Here is a 24,470-nt window from a genome sequence, read left to right as displayed (position 1 = left end):
GTTAGGAAGCCTCAGTTTAACTCCATACCTTGCCAATCTCCCTTGTAACACAGAGTAAGCCTCAAGCTCAGCACCAGTTTCCAGTAACAGTATCTAGCTTGCATTGGATAATCTTGCTTTTTTTTACTGTGAATTTTTTTCTTCTATTACCTTTAATTTATGGCAAATGACATGGTCTTTCTTTCAGACAAGGAAAAAAGAAATGTTGTTTTTTTTTAACTTTTTATTTTAATATAATTTCAAACATACAGAAAAGTTTGCAAAAATAACCAAAACCCAGAACTCCAACATACCCCCCCACCCAGAAACTCAGATCTACCAACTTTCACATTTTGCCACATTTGCTATATCATTCAATCTGTCTGTCCATCCTATCTATTATCTATCTATATTTTCCAAATCTTTGAAAATAAGTTGCACACATCATGCTCCTTGCACACTTAATACTTCCACATACATTTCCTAAAGTACAAGGATAGCCACTTAGGTAGCTACCTTAAATACAATTATCAAGTTCAAGAAATTTAACAGTTTATATTCTTTTTTTTTCATAGCTCCCAATAGGGTAATTTTGCGCCTTTTCTCTTCTATTATTAGATCCAATCAGGAGCATGCATAGTGCATTTAATTTCCACTGTCTCTTTAGCCTCTCACTTTTCTTTGTTTTTTTTAATTGTGGAAATGTAAATGCAACATAAACTTTCCCAACTCAGCTTTCCAACACACCATTCATTCTGTGGGATTAATCGCATTTGCAAGGCTGTACTATTAGCAGAACTCTCCCATCACTCCATCAGAATCCCTATAGTCATATGCAGTAACTCCCCATTTTCCCTCCCACCTCCCCCTGGCGATGTGTACTCTACTTTCTATCATCTAACTATTTCATTTAAGTGGAAGCATTCACTGAAATATGTTTGTGTCTGACTTGCCTCATTCAACAAAGAAATGTTTTTAACATGTATTTGTTAAGGAAAAAAGTAAGCCAATTTAAAGAAACATATTCCCAGACATGGCAAAAATTGGAGAGGGATATGACAGAAGGCTAAGATTGCTGCTCACTTCCCTTTGTTTAGAATTGTTGCTGGAAGACAGCTGTCCAGCCAAGGACTACATTTTCCAACCTTTTTGCAGATAGTAGGAATCATGTGAATGGAATAAGGATGGAGGTGATGTATATCGCTTCCAAGCCCTGTCTATGAAGACATGAAGACATCCATGTGATTCCTTGGGCCTTAGCTTCCCCTGCCGAATGGTTATATGGTCCCACCCAGGACAGCCTCAGGGGCCCTTGCAAAACAGGAGGGTCTTTATCTGCCTTGATCTCTGAGCATGGGAGCAGAGACTCCCCATTCCTACCCCAACAACAATCAAGCTTTATATGAGTGCAAAATTAACTTATATCCTGCTAAAACACTAAAATGTTAAGGCTCTTCTGTACGACAGCTAGCATTATTGAATGGCTGGAGTTTGAGAAACATAGTTTTAAAGTAGGATTCAGGAAATCAAGGACATGTAGATTTTTCAAACACCTGCCTCCTATTGAGGATTACATTGACCAACCAAATCCAGTCTGTTTTCTCTTCAGTGAATCCCTTTGAGTTCCAGAAACTTCTGACTGATCAAAGAACCATCCAGGCCAGTGATTTCCTAGCTTTCCTTTCCATCTTTCTTCCCTCCTTCATTTCTTCTTCTTTTCTTTCCTTTTTTTACTTTTTGAAAGGATAATTTCTTTGAATAAAAGCATCCAGGAATCTCTAATACACAGGGCCTACCAGAGAGAAGGACACAAGTGCCATTTGGCTCAAGCTAAGGCCTAAGATTTAGACTTTTGACATTATCTCCCAAGGAGTTTACACAGAGAGCTGTGGTAAATATGTGTATGTATTAATGACATCAATTTGTTATATGTAAATAATAAAAATATAGCAAAGCTTTTGTGCAATGTCCCATATTTAGAAGGCATAGGACTATTTTGTGCACAGCACATGACTGCTATCAATTTGATGTATGTTTTGATTCAATTCAATTCATGTCCCAAAACAGATCTGGTTGCTGTGCTTCTGTTCTATCAGATCTTCCAGGTGGCCTCAGAGGCTACTTCATTCCTGCAGGAAAATTTGCAGGCAAACAAAGCCTTCCTTTCTCAAAGGTGTCTTCATTCCTGGTAGCTGCTCTTCTCTCAATACCTGGAGGTGCCTCTGGTGGCCAATACCTTCTTGTAGTCACTGATTTCCCATAGTTTGGCCCTTCCTTTTGGGCAACTGGCACCCGGAGAGTATCATGAAGCAATGACACATCTCACTGCTTTGATAGTTGATGATTCCTCAACCAAGTCTCCACAATTCCCTTCGGATGCTGCCAGCACTTTTTACTGAAGTGTCGCTCCCTGAATGCACCACGTGGCCTCAAGCTTCCATGACATGAGCACAGCAACCAAGACCCTCTGGTATTCTCCAGTGACACTGCCCCCTCTGTTCACCCTAATAACGTAGATGAACATTATCTGTGGGCCTACTATGTGCCAGGCGTGTGAAAGGCTTTGTCTATCCATGGTTGAATCATCGTAATACCAAGTCATTGTCACCCCCAGTTTACAGAGGAGCAAACACAGGTGAGGTTAAATAACTCTCTCCAGGTCATTCATTAAGGACTATGATGGCAAAAGAATTTAACCCCTGTTGCCTTCCTAGAACTTTCTTCACAATCTTTTCAGAATGATCTGTCAAGGGAAAGGGAAGGAAAGACACATATATTGAGCCCAGTTGGGTACCAGGTATCAGGAGTAAGCACAATATATGCTGTTCTCATTCATTCTTCATAACCACCAATTTGTATGTATATCACCCATTATTCTATTTATCCAACCATCCATTCACTTATTGAACAAAAATATAAGGTACATCTGCAGAGTTCCAAGGGTTGCATTAGACACTAAGCATGCTATGTGAAATATACCTGATTGAAGACCTAGTTTCTGGTCTTGAGGATCCAACAGTGCTGGGGTAGGAGAGAGACAAGTCATCACTCACACACATGTTGTGGTGTGCTGCCCATAGAAGCAGGGCTTCTATATCAGAAGGAGCAGGGCGTGGAGGCAGGAACCGAGGCAGACAACATCCTAAGGAAATCAAGAAACTGAAAATTAGAGATAAGAGTGATACTTACTGACTCTTTAGACTAACTATTCAGTCTCACTGTTAAATGTATAAAGTTATTTAATCCTCACAAACAGTATTCCACCTTTAGGAGGGTCTTTTTAGGATCCCCTATTTTATAGGTGAGGAGATTGATGACTGAAGAGGTTAAATGACTTGCCCAGGGATACACAACTCATTTGTGGTAGAGCTGAAATTTGCACAAAAGCCTGGCTGATTGCAGAGCCCCTGGGCTATGCCAGGAGTCAAGGAAGGTAAGCAAGGTGAAGTCAGGGGAAAGGCAGAAACTTTTGAGTTTTATGAGGATTTTGACCTTTTCCTGAATCTGTTTGCAGAGGCATTGAAGAATTTTGAGTAAGTTTATTATATCAGACTTGATTTTATGGAGATGGACTGGAGAGGTAGCCTAGAGGAAAGGAAACCTGTAGGAAGCAGGTTGCAATAATCCAGGCAAAAGTACAGGAGAAGGAACCAGATTGGCTCATATTGGGCTGCAGAAGCCTATGAGACACTCAGTGGGGAAGTTGGGCAGGTCATTGGGTGTGGGAGTCCAGAGTGCAGAGAAAAGATGGGGCTGGTGAATAAAGACTTCAGAGTTGTCAGAATGTAAATTAGAGCTAAGATTAAAAGATGACTCCAGGGAACCAGGGTGAGAGCTGAGGGGAAAGGCAAAGTAGGTTGACAGTGGAACGGGGGTGCTAAGGAGAAAAAGCTAGAGGAGTAGGGTGTTGAGGGGAGTATAGAACAGAGTTTCCAGAAAGAAGGAGGGAGGAGCAAATGCCCCAGAAGGGTCAGGACCCAAGGGGTCAGAATGTGACTCTCAATTCTAGGTGAGAAGAGGTCAGGATCAGGCAAGGTTTATTTGGTTCCCAGCAACTCACCCACCACAAATTTCAAAATCTCTCTCCATCTGGAATGCAGAAAATGATTTGCAGTCCTCAGATGGTTACAAGGGCACCAGTTTTTGCCAAGTCACATTATATGACAGAAATGGGCCGTGAAATGCCTGCTAATTGCTACAAGATTTAACAGGGAGAGAAGGGCCTGAGAGCAGGAGGTGGGTCCTCAGGCTTTCATGTGGTAGCTGGGGAGCTGGGGAATAACAAGAAATAATGGGCCTGCTTCTCTGAGTTCCAAATTACCAGGATCATTTTATCCTGGTGAAAGAAGAACGAGGCTTTTAAAAATGGGCAATTATGACTTATTTTTTTTCATTGTTGCTGAGAAAGCTAAACCCCAATTATCCCAACTATTTTGGAGGGGTTTTCAAAAGGCGCTTATGCCATTGTGGAACTCATCCTCTCCCCCAGGCTCCAGGGAGAGGTTTGTTTGTTGTCATAATCCTGGTTGATCCCTTCTTGCCATACCTGACAAGTCTTTGCAGCGTTTTTCCCACATGTTCTGTCTTTGCCCTAGAACTGGATCCCAGGACACTGGAACCAACCAAAAGAAACTGTTTCCAAATAACCAGCAGTGCCTCAGCTGAGTCTCTAAAGGTTATTGGAAGTGTCTGGAGAGTTACCCTGCACCACTTGCTCTCTCATCTTTGGAAAGCATCCCTTGAATTAGATCACTGCCCTGATTGAAAACCTTCTGTAACTCTTGACTGCTTAGCAAATCTGGTCTAAAGGTGACTGCCTCTAAACTTGAGCCCCGAACTTCCTACCTGGTCTTATCTTTTCCCTTTTCGATCATTCACTTGTTCATTCACTCATTTTATACATATATAGTGAGCACGTTGTATGCACTGGGCATTATACCACATGCTAGAGCAGACTTGACTAAGTAAGGGAGACAGGCAAGGAGGTAGTAAGTCATAACACAATACGAGGGACTTCGTTGGGCAAGGACAGAAGGCCTTGGTGCCCAGAGGGTACATGTCTCCCCACCCAGAGTCTCAGGTAAGGAAGGCTCCCTTGATGAGGTGATAGCAGGGCTAAGTGTGGAAGGAAGAGGACATATACTGGAGACATAGTTAGGGAGCAGAATCTAAGGGGCTTGTGGCATCAGTAGGCTGTGGGTGCGTGGGATTGGCAGAATAATTGCCCCCACCCAAAGATGCCCACATCCTAATCCCTAGAACCTGTGAATATGTTACTTACCATGGCAAAAGGGACTTCATAGATGTGACTAAGTGAAGGATCTTTAGATGGGAAGATTACACTGGATTATCCCTGGGGGCTCAGTGGAATCACAGAGGTCCTTGTAAGAGGGAGGCAGGAGGGGCAGAGTCAGAGAAAATGTGTTGACAGCAACAGAGGTCAGAGAGAGAGAGAGAGAGATTTGAGGATGCTATGGTGCTGGCTTTGAAAATGGAGGAAAGAGCTATGAACCAAGGAATGTAGGCAACCTCTAGAAACTGGAAAAGGCAAGACATCAAATTGTCCCTTGGAGCCTCCAGAAGAACACAGTCCTATAGGCACCTTGATTTTAGGACTTCTGATCTCCTCACCTGTATGATAAATTCGTGATGTGCTAAGTGACTAAGTTTATGTTAGAGTGGTGGTAAGAACTGAATACAGGGGTTGAGGATGATGCAAAGACTTCAAGCTTGGACAGTTTTTAGGGAGGAAAGAGCTATTGCTAAGAGAGGAAGTCTGGAAAAGAAATGGATTTGACACGTAGGGGGATGAGCTCCTCTGGGGACTTACTGGACATGAGGAACCTGAGGTTTCTCTGTGACCCATTTCTTAGTTTCCTAGGGTTGCCATAGAAAGCATCACAAATCAGGTAGCTTAAAACATGGTTCTGGAGGCCAGAAGTCCAAAAACAAAGTTTGGCAGGGCCACACTACCTCTGAGACTGTAAGATACTGATGATGGCTTTGTCAGCAATCCGTGGTATAAATCAGTCTCTGTCTCCATCACAGGATGGTCTTATTTCTCTATTTGTCTATGTCTAAATTTCCTTTCCTTATAAGGACCTGCCATATTGGATTAGGACCCCTCCTGATCCAGTTTGACCTCATCTTAACTAATCACATCTTCAAAAATCCTATTTCCAAATAGGGTTACATTCACGAGACCTGGGATTAGAATTTGAGCATGCTTTGCAGGGACTACAATTCAAGCCATAACAGCCCACAGGTTGCAAAGACCCTATGGGTGGTTTTAAACTATATATACCCAGAAAAATACGTTCTTAAAGCTAATCCATTCTTGTGGGTGTAAACTCATTGTAAGTAGGAACTTTTGATGAGATTGCTTCAGTTAAAGTACAACCCACCTCATATAGGATGGGTCCTTGACTTATGGAATGAATAGAGAGAGAGAAAGAGAGAGAGAGAGAGAGAGAGAGAGAGAGAGAGAGAGAGAGAGAGAGAGAAAGGATCACTGCCAGCTAGTCTTTGAGAAGAAAACATCACCTAATGATACCTTGATTTAAACATTTTCCCAGACCCTAACCTTACACTGGTAACACTGGAAGCTGTGCCTTGAAGGATGAGCATTTTCCCTGGGTTTGGAAGAAGGGGAGAGAGAAGGGAGGGGGGGGGTAGAGGGAACCAGACAGAAGGAAAAGTTCTTATGAATCCATAGAGGGGTCCATGAGCTCAACTTGTGTAGGAAACTGTCTTTCTCTTCTTGGGCTTCTTGGGCTACAGTATGGAGCCTTTTAGGGTAAATCTAGGGCATGGTTTACCGTTTCCCCCTCCTCTCCTCACAATATTTTGATTGTTGGCTCTTTCTAATCTTTCAGGATTAGACATCCAGCTTGAATATCACTTCCTTGGAGCAATCTTCCTTTGATACCCTTATCTTAATTCCTACTTTTTTTCTTACCTCAGCTTCCCCTTTTTCTTCACAGCACCTATCATAATTTGCCACTTATACTCATGAGTTTGTTTTTTCAGGAATGTAGACTTAGGCATCTACTTGCTAAGGCAAGCCCAACTCCCAACCCCTAGCAGGTATATTATCTTGGGGAAGTCAATGTACCTCTCTAAATCTTGATTTCCTCTTCTGCAAATTGTGGCCAAAAAAATTACATCTACCTCACTGGGTTGCTATGAAGAGGTGAGGAGTCAGCCATTTAATTTAAGGCAGCCCCTAGAATTACAAGTAATTGCTCAGTAAATGTTAGCCATTTATGGCTCTGAATTTTTCCCTTAGTGAAAGTTGAGCTGTATGAGGGCAGGGACCTCTTCTGACTTGTAGGTGTTTGGTAATTACTGAATGAATAAATGTAGGCACAAAATTTAAGTTATTCAAACAGTTAAAAAAATTGACACATAGTTGATGTAAATGAGCTTTTGTTTCACCTTTGTCCAACGGTTCCTGCTTAGTTGCTTGGTCTACTCTTCTAGGAGACATCCTAATTCTCTTGGAAAAGTCAGACCTCTTGCATTCAGTCATGAAATCATGAATCAACAATGTGACATTTGACACTAGATTACATTTCCATGAAGCACAAAACCTCTTAAGTCTTATTGTATTATGAGTGGCATTATTTATGACACTCTTTAATGGTGAAACAACAGCTGTAAAAAGTTTGACTAAGCTCATTTTGAAGAAATAGTCACTATTATCAGTGATTCACGTCTGATTCAGAGTCCTGATCAGATTAGCTTTCCTCCAGAAACAGCAAGATATGTTTAGTCATTAAGACTCAATATATTTTTGTTGCAAGATATGTGGAATTATCTAGTGTAACAGATGAAAATGACGCCCAGAGAAGGGAAGCAATTTGTTTGAGGTCATACCATGAATTAGGGCAGAGCCAGGACTGGAAACCAAGATCCTTCTCAGACTCAGAGACTCGGGTGAAATGGAATGAGATCAGATGGCCCAGAAAGAAATAACATTTGTCTCTGTATTTTATTGCAAAGAAAGGTGAGGAGCTCCTCCTATGTCCATATTTTTAAATTAACTTTAAATTCTACAAGTAATATACAAATCTTGCCTCAGAAAAATATAATTTTTGATTACAAATAAAGCCGACGTTCCCTCTGATGACCATGCTTAAATTCCCTCTCCCACTCACAGCCTACCCAAAAGTCTACCCTGTCGTCAGTTTGGTTTGTCTCCTTCAAAAGTTTCTGTGTCATTACAAACATATACGTAGGTATCCATAAAATATATATAGTATTGATTAGTAAGATGTTTTTACATAAATAGTACCATATACCTTGTATTATTTCACAAGTTAGTTTTACCCCCTGGTTTAGTTTCCTAGTTACTAAAATAAATATCATTAAATTAATTGGCTTAATATCAGGAATTTATTGATTCATGGTTAGAGAAGTCAGCAGGCTTGTTTCCTCCAGGAGTCAGTATCTTCTGGCTGTCCAGCAATCTTTGGGGTCCCTTGGCTTTTTTGTCACATGTCAATCAATGCACTTCTGTCTCTTCCAGGTTCTGGAAGAACCAGGCTTCCAGCTTCTGGCTGCTGCCTGTGGCTTCTCTCTCCATGTTCAATTTCCTTTGCTTATGAAGACTTGAGCCATGTTTGATTAAGGTCCACCTTCATTACTAGTCGGACACACCTTAACTAGTAACAACTTTAAAGGCCCTATTACAGATGAGCTCACACCCACAGGACCAGGGTTGGAACCTGCCCAGGCCTTTTGTGGGGGATATGACTCAATCCCGAATGACCCCTCTCCTCCATGATATGACTTTGGAGCTCTTCCATATTAGCTTGTGTAGATCCACTTCATTTTTTAAAAACTGGTATATGACAGCCAATAGTGGGAAAGCATCACAATGTATTCATCCATTTCCTTTTGGAGGACATATAGGTCATTCCAAGATTCTTCTATTACAAACAAAGCTACAATGAAAATGCTTATAGCTCCCTCTTTGTGTATACGTGGGAGAGCTTCCATAGGGAAGATGGCCAAGAGATGAACTGTTGGTTTGTTTAATTGTGCACATTTTTAGCTTTACTAGATCCTGTCACATTGCTCTCTAGAAGAGTTGTTTGAAAGTACACACCCACCGCTAGTGTCCAGAAGCACCCATTTCCCTACACCTTCACCAACATTCAAACTTGTTAAAGGTGTCCAACCTCCTGGAAAACATTGCTGCCTTGATTTGTACTTCCCCAATTGCTAGTGAGGCTGCATATCTTTTTTTTATGGTGCTCGTTTATAATCCTTTACCCACTTTTCTATGGGCTCTTTGACTTTTCTCCCAGTGCTATTTAAAAAGAAATGAAAGCCCTTAAGCCCTGTTGAATTTGAAATGAATCAACGTTCAGAAATCTCTTGTTGCATGAGAGAACGATTTGAAATGTTATTCTCAAAGTGTGGCGTGATGAGGCTCGATGGGGAAATGTGGATGACAGGCAGATTCAAAATGAAGAGATTTCATGGAAATTAGGTGTAGATGGGGAAAGACTTAAAGATCTTGGGTAAAATCTATAGATCTCTGAGCTGATTACCAAATGCTGGTACTGAAGCAACATGGAATGGGGACACTTTGTTCCTGTGCACCAAACCAATGAATAACATTGCATATGTAATTTTCATCTTGATTACAGGATGAAATGATAATATGTTTGATATATTCAGTCAAACAAAATACATTATGAAAACTAATTTTACCTGTTTCCCTTTACCTTTTCAATGTGGCTACCAGGAACTTAGAATTGCATATGAGGCTCATGTAATATTTCAAGTGGTTGGTGCTGGTTTGGAGATGGGGACAATTAAGTTTCCAGTCCTAGTACTTCAATCAATAATGCAGTGTCCATGGATATGTCACATTCCCATCTGACCTTACACAAATGGGAAAGAGAGAGTCAAATTCATGCATTTCTTTCTCTGTGGAAACCCAAATATCCATGAGGGTGGCATCGCCCAGTGCCTCCTTCTTCCTATCACATCCCACAGAGCAGATCTTTGGAAGGTGATTCACCTGATCCCATATTCATCAAAAAGCAGCTGATCTATGAATTGGAAACAGAATCTTTTCACCCAAAAATACCTGATTCTCAGGGCACTGCATTTTTCAGACTTCAATGTGCAAAAGAGCTGGAGGCTTCAGCTCTCTCATCACCTGAGACTCTGTACTAGAGTTCTTTAAGAGAACCAAACCAACAGGAGACATCTGTAAATATGAGACTTTATAATTATAAAGTTGCCTCGTGCAACTGTGGGGATGTAGAAAACCAAATTCTGTAGGGCAGACAACAAGCTGGCAACACCAATGAAGGCCTTTGGTGCATTCCCCAGGAGAAGCTGGCTGGTTGAAATGGAGATAAAAATGCTGTTTTTCTGAATTCTCCTTTAAGGTTTTCAATTAATTAAATTAATGGGGAATTCACTGGGGAAGACACTCCCTTAAGCTTACTGCAGATGTAATCAGCCATAGATACAATCAACATCCTGATGATGTAAGTCCATGAAATGTCCTCACACCAATAGATAGGCCAATTCTTGCTTGACCAGACCACTGGGCACCATCCCCTGGCCAAGTTGAAACATGAACCTGACCCTCACAGGCCCCTAGGATTCCGCATGATGGGTCTTGCTGCTAAGTTTTATCACCTAGATTATTGAATTTCATTTATTAAACAGAGTTGCTTAAGGCTCCACCAGTTTATCAACTGGGATTCCCACAAGGTACAAGAAAAAAAAAAAAAAAACTCCAAATGGCTTAAAGAAAAAAACGGGGAGGGGAATATTTATAGATTCCTGTCTTGATTTCCTAAGGCTTCCATAACAAATTTCCACTAATTGGGCTGCTTGAAACAACAGAAAATTGTCCTGCCATAGTTCTGGAGGCCTGAAATCTGAAATCAGGGTGTGGGCAGGGCCACGGTCCTTCCAAATGCCCGAGGGGAGGATACTTCCTTGCCTCTTCCAGCTTCTGGTGGCTCCAGGTGCTCTGTGGCTTGTGGCAGCCTCCCTCAACCTCTGCCTCCATCTTTGCCTGGCCTCTCCTCTCTATCTCTGTGCATCCTTTTCTGTCACTTATAAAGATATCAGTCATTGAACATAGGGTCCACCTTAACACAATCTGATCTCATCTTGATCCTTACCTTAATTACATCTGCAAAGACCCAATTTCCAAATAAGGGTAAATTCTAAGATTTTGGATTGACGTGAATTTGGGGCAGACACTATTCATCCCAGTACAGTTCCATTCGCTGAAAAGTCCAGGGATAAACCTTGTGACAGGTAGAGCTGGACTCACCTTGTTTTTCAGGGGTTGCCTGTTTTTGTCTGCTCACTCAGCCCCGCTCCTTTCCACGTCCTAATGTCACTCTCAGGCTTCACATGGTTGCATGAAGGGACAACCGTACTAAGGCTATTTATAGTCTCTCTGTTTCAAGTCGAGCAAGAAAAGAGAATTTTCTTGAAAGATGAGTAGAAACTCACAAGGGAGGGAGGGGCTCACAAAAATCATCATGGATGTGATATGCCAACTGGCTTAGATTGAGCTTCCACTACGAGAAGAATTACTCCCAGACAGGAGGCGAGGACCCCCAAAAGAAAACCAGGGGTCACCATTGCATGAAGGAGGAATGCTTACTGAGGAAGCAGATCCTAAATATTCACCACAACCAGTTTGAGTAACAAGTCTCCATTGGTTACATATTTTTTCTTTCCTTCCACATCCTATGAGCACTTACTACTGGCCAGGTAGCCAGCAGGGGCTGGAGATGCAGGAATAAGTGGGACCGAGTGTCCTGCTCCTGAGGAGCCTTGAACACCAGGGTGGAGATGGGTTTGTCAGCAGTGTCAATATGGTATCACTGGTGCTTTGGTCAAAAAATGAGGAGGAGTTGAGAAGCCAAGAGGAAAGAGAGAAAACACCCTCTGGGGATGAGGGAAGTGGTTCTTGGAAGATTGCTCAAGAGAAGAGGCATCTGAGCTAAGTTCTGAAAATGAGAATGGGTCCCCCTGGGAATCAATGGCATGAAGGGGTGCAGATGCTTAAGGAATCGTGCAGACCCTTGTGTGGCTGCAGCAGGGGCCACAGTGACTGGGAGTGAAGTGCTGGTGGGGAAAGGAGTTCAGGGTGTTTGGGCAGGGGATACCAGGCATTGGAAGGATTACTATGAAAGAGTCTGTAGGGGACAAATTGAGTCAGTAATGGTGCAGGTGGAAAAATAAATGGAGATGGGAAAGATAAAATGGGTTGAGGACACTGTTGGAGTAAAAATGGTAAGACTTTGTGATTGATTAGATATGGGGATGGGGTAGGAGGACATTAGGAGGAATTAGGATGGGCACAGTTTTCAGAGTGGGACCCTGGGTGTCTGGACCTGAGAACAAGGGAGGCAGCCTGGCTTTGGAATGAAGATGGAAAATTCAGTTTCGAGCATATTGAGTTCAAGAGCACCCAGGTGGGGATGTTCCCAGACAGGTAGAAATACCGGTCTGGGCAGAAAACTGGGTTATAGTTGGAGAGGACTGAAGGATTTGGTTGGAGCTATAATATGAAAGAAAGGAATAATGTGGAGAACAGAAAGAATATCAGATTCTCAGGGGAGGACAGCATCAATAGAGAAGTCCAAGCATGATTGTGGAGGGAGCCAAAAGCTGTGGATCAGGGTCCTTTTGTGAGAAAAAGGCCTTTTGAAGACCAGGTCATTAGCTCAAGTCCTGGGAGAGTAATCGCGGAGGATTTGCTTAGTACTTACTAAGCACTGTGTGCTTAATGGTGGACAGACACTGTATTTAAAGCTTCATTCTTTCCTTCTCCTCTGCCTTCTTACCTCTCTTCTGCTTGCTTTTATTTCATTTCAATCAGTCAAAGACAGCGGAGATGTCAACACCACTCCACAGGCAACAGCCAAACTCCCAGCACAGGATGTCCTCAGCTCAGAGGCAGATCCTGGCACCCTGGCTAGGAAAACTACCTGGGGAGTCCCACAGCTGATGGAATCTGTCTGTCCATCAACACCAGCAGTCCACAGGAGCCCTGCCTACACACACCTAGCGCACACTTCATCATCCTTCACCTAGGATGCCAATGCATCAGAAGAGGGAGAGGCAAAATAGTGCTCCCCTGGGGATCCTTGGGGCGCTGCTTCTGGGGGACCCCAGCCTGATATAGACCAAGAAGGCTTCCTTCCTTCTGCTTCCCATTTTAGAGGTCCTCCCTCGATCCCCATTGGCCCTGACCACCCCTACTGCTGTCTTGTCCAAGGTTCCATGTCAAGCTGAACCTCAGCCCACAGAGAACCAACAGACCCACCTTGACCAGCCTCCCCAACTGGGATCTGGACTCAAATACACCATTCTTTTTTCTGATTAAAAATTGCTATGCCAAATGCAAGATATTTGGAAATATAAATAGTAAGATGAAGAAATAAGCTTGAACCTACTTGACAACCAACCCCCAGAAACGGCTGGTTTACAAGAAACAAGAATTCAGTCCACTTTCAAAAGAATGGAGTTTTACAGAAAGTGTCCGAATCTGAAATTTTATCGAGAACTGAGAGAGCTTTAGGTGCCGGTGTCTGCACTGGAGCTACCTCCTCTCGATGTCTGGGGCTGATTATCTCTACATTCTCCAGTCCAAAGCTGCACTTACTTAAACTGCTTTTGCCCTTTCTGGGAAGAACCCATGTGCACAGTCCCCTCAGGGTTCCTGGACAGCCTAGGAGATGCAAAATCACCAACAAAGTGGGCAAATTATGAAAAACATAGCACTAAATGTGCTGCAGAAAGGATACTTGTTTATGCTATGACAGCCGAAATAAGAAAGTAGAGCACTGTCTTCTTTGACCTCAGCTGAGAACACCCAAGTGGGGCAACCCAAAGTTTTCACTGCTCTGTGCATGTCTGTGCATGACAGTGAAAGTGTCATGAATATTGATTTTAAGGTTACAAAAAAATCTTAGTTAACAGGTGAATTCACAAATACAGAATCCATTTATTCTGAGGATCACCCGTAATATGCTCCATTGTATACAGGATGGATGGCGGAGTGGGGAAAGATGCGGGCTTTGGGTCAAAAGGCCTGTGTTCATGGCCAGATCCACTAACTACTGGGCAGTCTCCTCTCTGAGCCTCAGTTTCCTCATCTCTAAATGAGAAATTCAGTGACACTTAGGTCAGCTTTCCCTCTGGTAGTTTATGATCCACACATGCCTGAACTAACCATGTCCTGGAGAAAAGAACTTTGAAGCCGGCCACGAGATGGTGAGCCTGGTGTTTGTTTCTACAACTATATCTCATTAAAGGGAATTTCCTGAGCTCTAGGGACTACTAATTCCATATGTACAACAGAGGATCATTAGGACCCTCGGTTTTTTGACAGTAAGAGAAGAATTCTTCATTTTCATTTGAACACTGAATTATTTATGTTCAAAATATGGGCATTTTCCTTTGGCGGCAAAAGAGTATAGCTGAAATGTACTAATGGGGACTCTAGCAACAAGAAAGAAATGGCTTTCTACCAGACACTGGTTGCATTAACACCCTGCCTTTTCCTTTCTAAATAAAAATATGCCTCGTGGGCATTGCTGAATAAATTTCTTGCTTAACCAGGTAGGCATTTTCCATGCAATTTGCTATAAATGGCTTAGGGTGTGATGGTGAAAGATACAAGTTAAAGTCCATTCCTTCTGTTCCCTCCAACTCAAAAGGCTTTCCAGCTTTGGTAAGTAAGGTAGGATAAGGAGAACTCTCTGGAGCAGTCAGAGTTTGGTCAGGAAAGCAGAAGCCACCCCGGGTATTTTGAGCAGAAAGAGATTTAACACAGGGAATTGGAAACTTCTACAATCATTGGAACAACTGAGGAGCAAAGCTCAAGAAAGTCGGTTTCAAGAAATCTGAGAGCACAAGAACCACAGAGAAGACATGTCCAATGTTCCCAGCTGCCTGAAGTATCGACACAGGTGATTCTCAAGAAGATAAGAGGACATGCAGAGAAGCCACTGGCCAACCCCACATCTGCTTTCCAGCATTGTCTGTGCACATACCCACAGCTCTCATCAGAGAACCGTGGCTGCTTCTTCTCGCCCACCTTCAGATTTCACGTGAGTGCCTCTCATCAGCAGGATCTAACAGGAATCCTGTCGGCATGGGAATCCCAGAAAAGGCTACATCCCTCTGTGTGCAGAGGAGAGCTTAGGCAGGCAGGAAAGTACTTATTATCAACAGACAACATGTAATACACATGTGGTAACCAAAACTGGAGTCAGAAAAGTGTGCCTTCATTTATTCAAACATATCCATTGATTGTGCACCTGTTGTCATGCTAAAGCAGACAAAGAATTAAATACATGCAGAAATAAATAATACACAGCCTCTGCCCTGGAAGGACTCATAATCAAGTGGACAAAATACAGATAAAAAAGCATAAGGCATTGTGAAAATTTTTATAACGTAGAAAAATTAAGTGACATTTCTGTCTTTTTATTGTTTGCCATGTCACATTGAAATGGCTGGATAAATATCTTCAAATTTGAGATACACATTTTAAATGTAGGCTATGTAATGAGCCCAAATATACAGTTTGAGAGGTCATAAAGACTTCATAGTGACCTGTCTGGTGTGCTAAAATTAGAATATAAGGAAAGTTCTACCTGATTGTCACTCGGCTTCTAAAACACCACTTCACAGTACCTACATCTCCCCTTGTGTTTTAGTTTCCTTACTACTTAAACAAATGCCATACAATGGGTTGGTTTAACATTAGGAATTTATTGGCTTACAGTTTCAGAGGCTAGTAGGCTTGCTTCCTGGTGGGGTCAGTGTCTTCTGACTGGTTGGCAATCCTTGTAGTTCTTTGGCTTTTCCATTATATGGCAATGCACATGGCGATGCCCTCTTTTCTCTTCTGGCTTCCATCAACTTCCAGCTTCTGGCTGCTTCCCATGGTTTCTCTCTCTGTGACCAATTTCCTTTGTTTATAAATAATTCGGCCATATTGGACTATGATCCACTCTCATTTCAGTTTGGGCACCTTACCTAATTCCACCTTCAAAGGCCCTATTTTACAAATGGGTTCATACCCACAGAGGTAGGGTGGTTGAGACCTGAATTTGTCTTTTGTGGGAGACATGATTCAATCTCCAACAGCCTCTTACACTTAACACATAGTAGCTGTATCCCAGCATCTATTCATTTCTTCTTCCACTATTGTAGAACCTTGGGTTTCAGGTAGGAATATAGTTGCTTAGCTAAAACCACATTTGATACCATGCAACTACATGTGACCATGGGACAAACTTCAGTCCAATTGGATATGAAAGAAAGAGACAAGTCATTCTCCATTTCTCCTCTTCTCTTTCCTCTTATTGAAATGATGGCAGGAGCGAGGTCTTCTATACCAAATCACAAGATGAACTCTCTTTGGAGGATAGATGAGTAACAAAATAGAAGGAGGTCGGATTCCCAACACTGTAGAATCACTGTATCTTTCCTGCATGATTTTATTCTCAGAATTGTTAGATGAGAGAGAGAGAGAGAGAGAGAGGACATTTTGATTTAAGCCACTGTCATTTTGGCTGACGTTATGTAGCCAGACCTGTATTGGAAACAAATTGCAAAATGCTTAAAGTCAAATTCCTCATTCCATAAGGCCAGCATCACCGTAGTACTAAAGCCAGATAAAGATATCACAGGAAAAGAAAGCTATAGAGCAATATCCGTTATGAATATAGATACAAAAATCCTCAACAAAATACCAGAAAACCACATCCAACAGCCCATTAAAAGGATTATACACCATGACCAAGTGGAATTTATCCCAAAGAATGCAAGGGTGGTACAACACAAGAAATTAAAAATTAGGAAATGATCATGTCAATGCATAAAAGGCACGTGACAAAATTTAGCACTCTTTTTTCTATAAAAATACCCAGAAAACTAACAATAGAAGGAAAAAACTACAGCTAACATGATAGTCAGTAGTGAAAGACTGAAAGCTTTCCCTTAGGGCCAGAAAAAAGACAAGGATGCCTACTTTTACCACTGAAAGTTCTAGCAGAGCAATTAGGCAAGACAAATAAACAAATAAAAGGCACAGAAATTGGGAAGGAAGAAGTAAAACTAACCCAAGTTTCAGATGACAGGACCTGACATATAAAAATCCTGAAGAATATATGAGGAAGCTACTAGATCTAATAAATAAATTCAGCAAAGCTGGATGGGCATAAGATCAGTGTACAAAAATCAGTGACATTTCTATACATTATGATGAATAATCTGAAAGAAAATCAGAAAATTTCATTTACAACAGCAACTAAAAGGATGAAATATCTAGGAATAAATTTAGCCAAGGAAGTAAGAAACTCTTACTCTGAAGATTACAAAACACTACAGAGAGAGAGCCGGCCAGCCATGGTCTCGGGCACCAGCTATGCCACGTCTGCTGTCCCCACAGTCCACCACAAAGCTATCGGCTCCAAGTGCGAGCAGTTCCCAGGTACTGAGAGAAGTCTAGGGTGCTGGACACCTTGACTAAAGTATTAGTAACCCATATGAAGACCCAGAAAAACCTAATAGTGCTCTGGGTTTTTCAAAGCATCACTTAGGAGCTGCTATCCCCGAAAATCCAGAAATAGAACTGTTTCCCGTAGAACTGGCAGAAATGAAAGAGAAATATGAAGCTATTGTAGAAGAAAATAAAAGACTGAAAACAAAGCTTTCTCAGTGTGAGCCACCTCAGGAGGAGAAGTGTGCTGAATAGCATTCTTCTCAGTTGAACAGGCATTGAAAGTGGTTTTGTATGGCTTGAATAGTTTGTATAGTATATAATGTTTTCTGAACAGATGCCATACAACTCTTTGAATATGTTAAATTCACTTATACTTTGTTATGCACACATAGAATCACCAATAAAAATTCAATATGACTTTCTTTGGGTCTTAAAGCAGGAGAATCTAACGTAAATCCTGAGAAACATCTAAACAGCTATCTAAATAGTTTCCATTACCTTAAAGACTTCTGATTAGTAGTGGTACTGATTGTATTTTAGCCAAGGAAGTTTAGCATGGAGCTATTCCTTGGCTAAGTTAAATGCAGCAACAGTCATTCTTTAAAATGAAGATGACACTGTTGTTTATATTTCCCATAGGCAGCTGGAGAGAGATGTGTGATATAAGGCGCATTTGCACAGGTTCCCATGAATCCTCTGCTCTTGTTCATATCTTGCAGGACAAATAACTCTTCTTTGCCACACTTTACCTTAGATAATCGTGTGAGTGCCAATTTGACCTCTGACACCACGTTTCCCTTCTATGTGATCATGCCCTATCTGGTAAATTTACCTTGCTTTGTTCTGTGCTTCAGTGGCTCCTAGTTGCACATTGGTCTTTCTGTGTTGTTTATCAATTTGCTCTAACAGCAAATTGAAATAATTTACAATAAATTACAATTGATTGAAATTTATATAACTTTAAACAAGCTCACACTGTCCTCCTGAGTTACCCTTATGAAAATCGCTTCGTTGAACACAGAACAGACGCAATATAAAATTCTGGGTCCATGCACAAATTAGTACAGGAAGGGAAATGAGCCATATATCATGGAGGATTATAGTTTGTGGGTATAATTATGTAGTACCTTTTCCCTCAAAGTATTTTCCTAGTCTTGAATTCATTTTATCTTCACAATCCCTGTGAAGTAGTTAGGGCACATATGAAGGGAGGTTGGGTACTGATTTCTTAGGTCAAAGACTGACACTGATGCAAACCATCTACTAATTGTAGAACCTTGGCATTTCCGTTGACCACTCTGAGATTCACTTTCTTCATTTGTTAAATGAGAAGGCTATGTGCGCTGCTTACCTTACAGGGTTGTTGTGAGGGGCAAAGAAGAATGTATATGAACGACTTGTAAATGGTAAAGCACTAAAAAACAAAAGTCACTACCAAGAAAAATTATGAAACTTAAATAAATGAAAAGATATCCTGTGTTCATGGATTGCAAAACTCTACCCAAAGCTATTTACATAATCAATTTAGTCAAAATTCCAACAGCCTTCTTTGCAGATAAGAGAAAGCCAATCACCACATTCATATGTAAGGGTAAGAGGCTCTGAATAGCCAAAGCCATCTTGAAAATGAAGCGCAAAGTTGTAGGACTCACACTTCCAAATTTCAAAACTTATTACAAAGCTTCAATAATCAAAATAGTGTACTACTTACACAAGGACAGACATACAGACAAATAGAATAGAACTGAGAGTTCAGAAATAAGCCCAGGAATCGAACCCAGGTCTCCAGCATGGCAGGCAAGAACTCTGCCACTGAGCCACCGTTGCCCACCCTCAATTGATTTTTTACAAGAGTGTCAGGTCTACTCAACTGGGAAAGAATAGGCTCTTTAACAAATGCTGCTGGGAAAACTGGATATCCACATACTAAAGAACGAAACGTGGACTCCTACATCACACCAAATACAAATAATAATTCAGAATGGATCAAGGATGTAAATAGAGGAGCCAAAACTATAAAATTCTTAGAAGAAAATATAGGAATATATTTAGGACCTTGATTTACACAATGGAGTCTTAGATCTGACAACAAAAGCATGAGCAATAAAATAAAAACTAGATAATTTGGACTTCATCAAAAGGACATTATCAATAAAATGAAAAGACAACCTACCTGGGGGAAAACATTTAGAAATCACATACCTGATAAGGATTTGATATCCAGAAAATATAAAGAATTCCTGTGACTTTAGAATGAAAACACAAACAATCCAACTGAAAATGGGCAAGAGACTTAGACAGTTCTCCAAAGAAGATAAACAAATGGTCAATAAGCACATGAAAAGATGTTCAACACTATTAGCCATCAAGAAAAGGAAAATCAAAACCCCAATGAGATACCTCATCACATCCACTAGAATGATAATTACCTAAAAACAGAAAACAACCAGTGTTGGTGAGTATGCAGAGAAATAGGAATCCTTGTACGTTGGTGGTGGGAATGCAAAATGGTGCAGCCGCTATGGAAAACAGTCTGGCAGTTCCTCAAAAATGTAAACATGGAATTATCATATGATTCAACAATCCCACCTCCAGGTATATACCCCAAGGAATTGAAAGCAGAGACTCAAACAAATATTTGTACACCAATATCCATAGCAGTATTATTCACAATAGCCCAAAAGTGAAAGCAACCCAACTTTCTATCAACAGATGAAAAACAAAATATATTATATACATACAATGGAATATAATTCAGCCAAAAATGGAACGAAGTTCTTATACATATGCCACAACATGAAGACATCATGTTGAGTGAAATAAGCCAGATGCAAAAGGACAAATATTGTGTGATTTTTTTTCATAATTAAAATAGCCAAAATATGAAAATTCATAGAGAAAAAAAAATAGAGTGCAGGTTACCCGGGGCAGTGTGTGTGTTTATGTGTGGGGTGAAAATTTAGTGGGTACAGAATTTTTGTTTGGGCTGATGGAAAAGTTTTGGTAATGGATATTGGTAATGGTAGCAAAACATTGTGAATATAATTAATACAACTGAATTGTATATTTGAAAGTGGTTAAAATGGAAAATTTTATGTTGTGCATGTGTTCCAAAGACAAAAGTATAAAAACAAAAATTTAAAAATGTCTTTTCTACCCCTGCCCCCAAACCTGCTTTTCCCACAGTCTCCCTGATTTCAGGAAATGTTGAAATAGTCCTTCCAGTTTTCAAGACCCAAATTTTAGTCATTCTTGACTCCTCTCTCTCATATCCCAAATCCAATCTATCAGAAAACCCCATTGGTTCTACTTTCAAACACTCATGGGATGTTTAACCATATTGAGTAATTTTTGTTACTTTTTGTCAAATGTGATAACGTCATTAGGGTAAACTAACAGCACTGCTTATCTTTTAGAGATACATGCTGAAATATTTACAGGTGAAACAACTGGATGCCTTGGATTTGCTTTAAAATAATACAGGACAAAGAGGGGATGCAAATAAAACAAGGTGACCCCGAGTTGATCATTGCCAAAACTAGATCACAGGCACATAGGGTTTCATTTTACTGTTCTCTCTACTTTTATATGTTTGAGAATTTCCATAATAATTTTTAAAAAAGCATTTTCAATATCCCAGCATTTTCCAATGTGCCATCCTGATCCAGGCACCTTCTCCTTGCTTCCACTTTTTCTTCAGATCTATTCTTGGTGCCACATCCCCGTGATGCTTTTAAGATATCAGGTCACATCTCTCCTCTGCTCCAATCCCTGTGGGCACTCCCATCTCGCTCAGACAAAAAGCCAAGGTCAGGTTCTCACTGTGGGCCAAAAGGCCTATCCCAATCAGATCACCTCTTATCTTTCTGCTTTTACTTCTTCCAACCCTTGAGCAACCTCCCTGGCCTCCTTGCCATCCCTGGAATATACCACATGCAGTCTGTCTCAGGGCCTTTGCACCTGCTATTCCCCAAGACTGAATGCTCTTCCACCAGATCCCCTCAGCTCCTTCAGGTCATAGCTCAAGTAGCAGCTGCTCAAAGAGGCTTCGCCTTACCACCCTTCAAAGCCAGCAGCCCCATCCCCACCAGCCCTCCATATTCTTACCCTGATTCACCCTTCTTTATGTTCATCTGACATTTGATAGATTGAGTTGTTATTTTCTTTGTTTTGGTCATCCCTGCGTCTCCTGTACCTGGAATGTTGTCTGGAAATGCCTAGCACAGGGCAGGCTCTTATTAAATATTTGTTGAGTGAGTGAAAGGGCAAATACAGCTGGTAGAGATATAAAATACTGTCTCTCTGTTCTCCTGTAACAAAGAAAGTGGGGCAGAGGAGACGACATGTCTGTTGCCTCGGGAACCAACAGAGGAAGGAAGGAGCTCTCAAACTGAGAGGCTGGAGACAAATCGGAAGATAAGGGGGTGCTTGTCTGAGGAAAAGCAGCTGCTGCTAGGAGGCTGTGGGACAGGTGGGCAAAAGCGAGTTGCAAAAGCCTATGATGGCAAGGAAAGCAGGCACAGTTCACAGACTTCTCAAACCCATCTGTGGATTTTTAAATCTAGATCAAGGTATCGGTGTGGGGGTCTCTGCATCCGAAAGGCGAGGCACCTCCTGCACTTTCATCAGACTTTTAAATAATGAACTAAGTTCTTTATAAATTTATAAATTCATTTAATAATGAACTGAGCAGAGGTTTGATAAACAAACCCAGAATTCTGTCAGCATACACATTGAGAATGTGTGTTTTCCAGGCTATAAAGTCAGATGGAAAAACTAGAATTTTTTTTTTTTACTTTTCTATATTAAATTAGAATTCTGTCTTAACCCCCATTCTGATGAAAAAAATCTTAAAGTTGTCACTACCAGGAAAACGTAGGTAAATTCTGATTTAAATTCAGTGACGTATCTGACAGAGAAAAAAGGAAAAAAGAAAACAGAGAAGGCACGTATTACCCTCCTGTGACTGCCTTAACAAAATGACTATAAACTCAGTAAACAACACAATTTTATTTAATGTTTTTACAGTTCTGCTGGTCAGAAGTCTGAAGGGGTCTCACTAGGCTGAAATGAGGGTATCGGCGTGACTGCATTCTTTCTGGGGGCTCGGGGGGCAAGTGCCTCCTTGCCTCGTCCAGCTTCTAGGGGATGCTTGCAGCTCTTGGCTCAGGGACCTTTCCTCCATCTTCACAGCCAGCCACATTACACGTCTCTGACCTTATGTGGTCACAGTTCTCTCTGGTTGACCTCAGCTGGGAAAAGTTCTCCACCCTTAAGGATTCATGTGACTAGATTGGGACCACCCAAATAATCCAGGATAATTCCTCCATCTTAATTTCCATAATCTCAGTGACAGCTGCAAAGTCTCTTTGTATGAAAGGAAGTATATTCCCAGGTTCTGGGTGTTATGGCATGGACGCCTCAAGAGAATGGGGGCAGTGGGCATTATTCTGCCTACCGTAGGAAGCAAGGAAAAAAATAATTCAAGAAATTGTCCCAGAACTAAGACATAGAAATAAATTTATATCCACCCATCTGTAGAACAAAGAGTTACTGAGCGTCCAGTTTGGGCCAAGCCTTTCTCTGTCCTGGGGAAAGAGCAGGAAACACGTCAGCAAGCACTTGTCTCTTGAAGCTCACATTCCTGAGAAGGGAGAAGGATAATTGACAAGAGAACAAGCAGAAAGATTAGGTAATGGCAGACACTGAAAAGGACTATAAAGAAAAGTAAAGGATGGTACAACAGAAGGTGGGGGGAAACTTTGGATAAAGTAGGAAGAGCTCTCAGATAAGCCGAAGGATGAGAAAGAACCAGCTCCTTGAAGGAAGAGCTCTGTGGTCAGAAGAAAAAACAAGTGCAAAGGACATAAGGTAGGAAGAAACTTAAGGTTTTCAAGGAACAGAAAAGATAATCAATGTGATTGGCATGTCGTGATCCAAAGGTGAGAGTCATAATTGATGAGGGCAGAAAGATTGGCAGTGGTCAGCCTTTGAAAGGCCTAGTTGTCTAAGATAATTACCTTATCATTGCACAGGAAGAGTTTGTGGAAGGTAGTGAGGCGATATGATTACACTTCTAAAAGTTCCCTCTGCCTGTCAACTTACAGATGGATAAATAAAATGTGATGTATACAAATATTATTCACCAATAAAAAGACTGAAGAACAGACACATGCTACAACATGGATGAACCTGGAAAACATTATGCTAAGTGAAAGGAGCTGATCACAAAAGAATACATATTGCATGATTCCATTTATAAGAAATGCCCAGGAAAAGCAAAATCTATAGAGACAGAAAGCCGATTAATGTTTGCCTAGGGCTTGGGAGAATGGGGTTGATGGCAGTTTCTTTTCAAGGGTGATGAAAATGTTCTAAAATTGACTGCGATGATAGTCGAACAACTCTGTGAGTACACTAAAAGTCACTGAATTGTATGTTTTCAAGGACTGAAGTGGATGGTGTGTGAATTATATCCCAAAGGTTGAGTGATGGTCAAGTTCATGTGTCAACTTGGCTAAGTTATGGTGTCCAGTTGACTGGTCAAGCAAGCACTGACCTGATTGTTTCTTTGAGGATATTTTGTGGATTTAAATCATTAGTCAGTTGATTGTATCTGTGGCTGATTACATCTACCATCAACAAAGGAGTTTGCCTTCAGCAAAGAGGAAAGTCTCATCCAATCCGTTGGAGGCCTTAAAGGGAACTGATGATTTCAGCAGTCAGAAAGAGGACTTTTTGTCTGTACTTCAGCAGCCAACTTTTCCCCGGGAATTCATCAAAGCCTTCATCACAGTTCCCCCAACTTGTGGCCTGCCTTTTAGAATTTAGACTTGCCAATCTCCAGCCATGTGAGCCAATTCCTATAATCAATCTTATAATATTTTCATATATATCCTCTCGATTCTATTTCCCTGGAGATCACTGATTAATATCGTTATTTAAAAAAAAGTCATTCTGGAGACCTATG

At 41.2% G+C, this 24,470-nt stretch overlaps 1 pseudogene; it reads left to right on the top strand.

Annotated features, from left to right (window-relative positions):
• LOC143664348 (uncharacterized) overlaps positions 1-17,752 on the top strand; it is a 54,138-nt pseudogene extending 36,386 nt beyond the window's left edge.
• Positions 17,753-24,470: the final 6,718 nt, after the last annotated feature.

This window comes from Tamandua tetradactyla, chromosome 20, assembly GCF_023851605.1.
Source record: "Tamandua tetradactyla isolate mTamTet1 chromosome 20, mTamTet1.pri, whole genome shotgun sequence".
Taxonomy (NCBI): domain Eukaryota; kingdom Metazoa; phylum Chordata; class Mammalia; order Pilosa; family Myrmecophagidae; genus Tamandua; species Tamandua tetradactyla.
The sequence above is the reverse complement of the archived record's forward strand: the minus strand, read 5'-3'. Positions and strand labels throughout refer to the sequence as shown.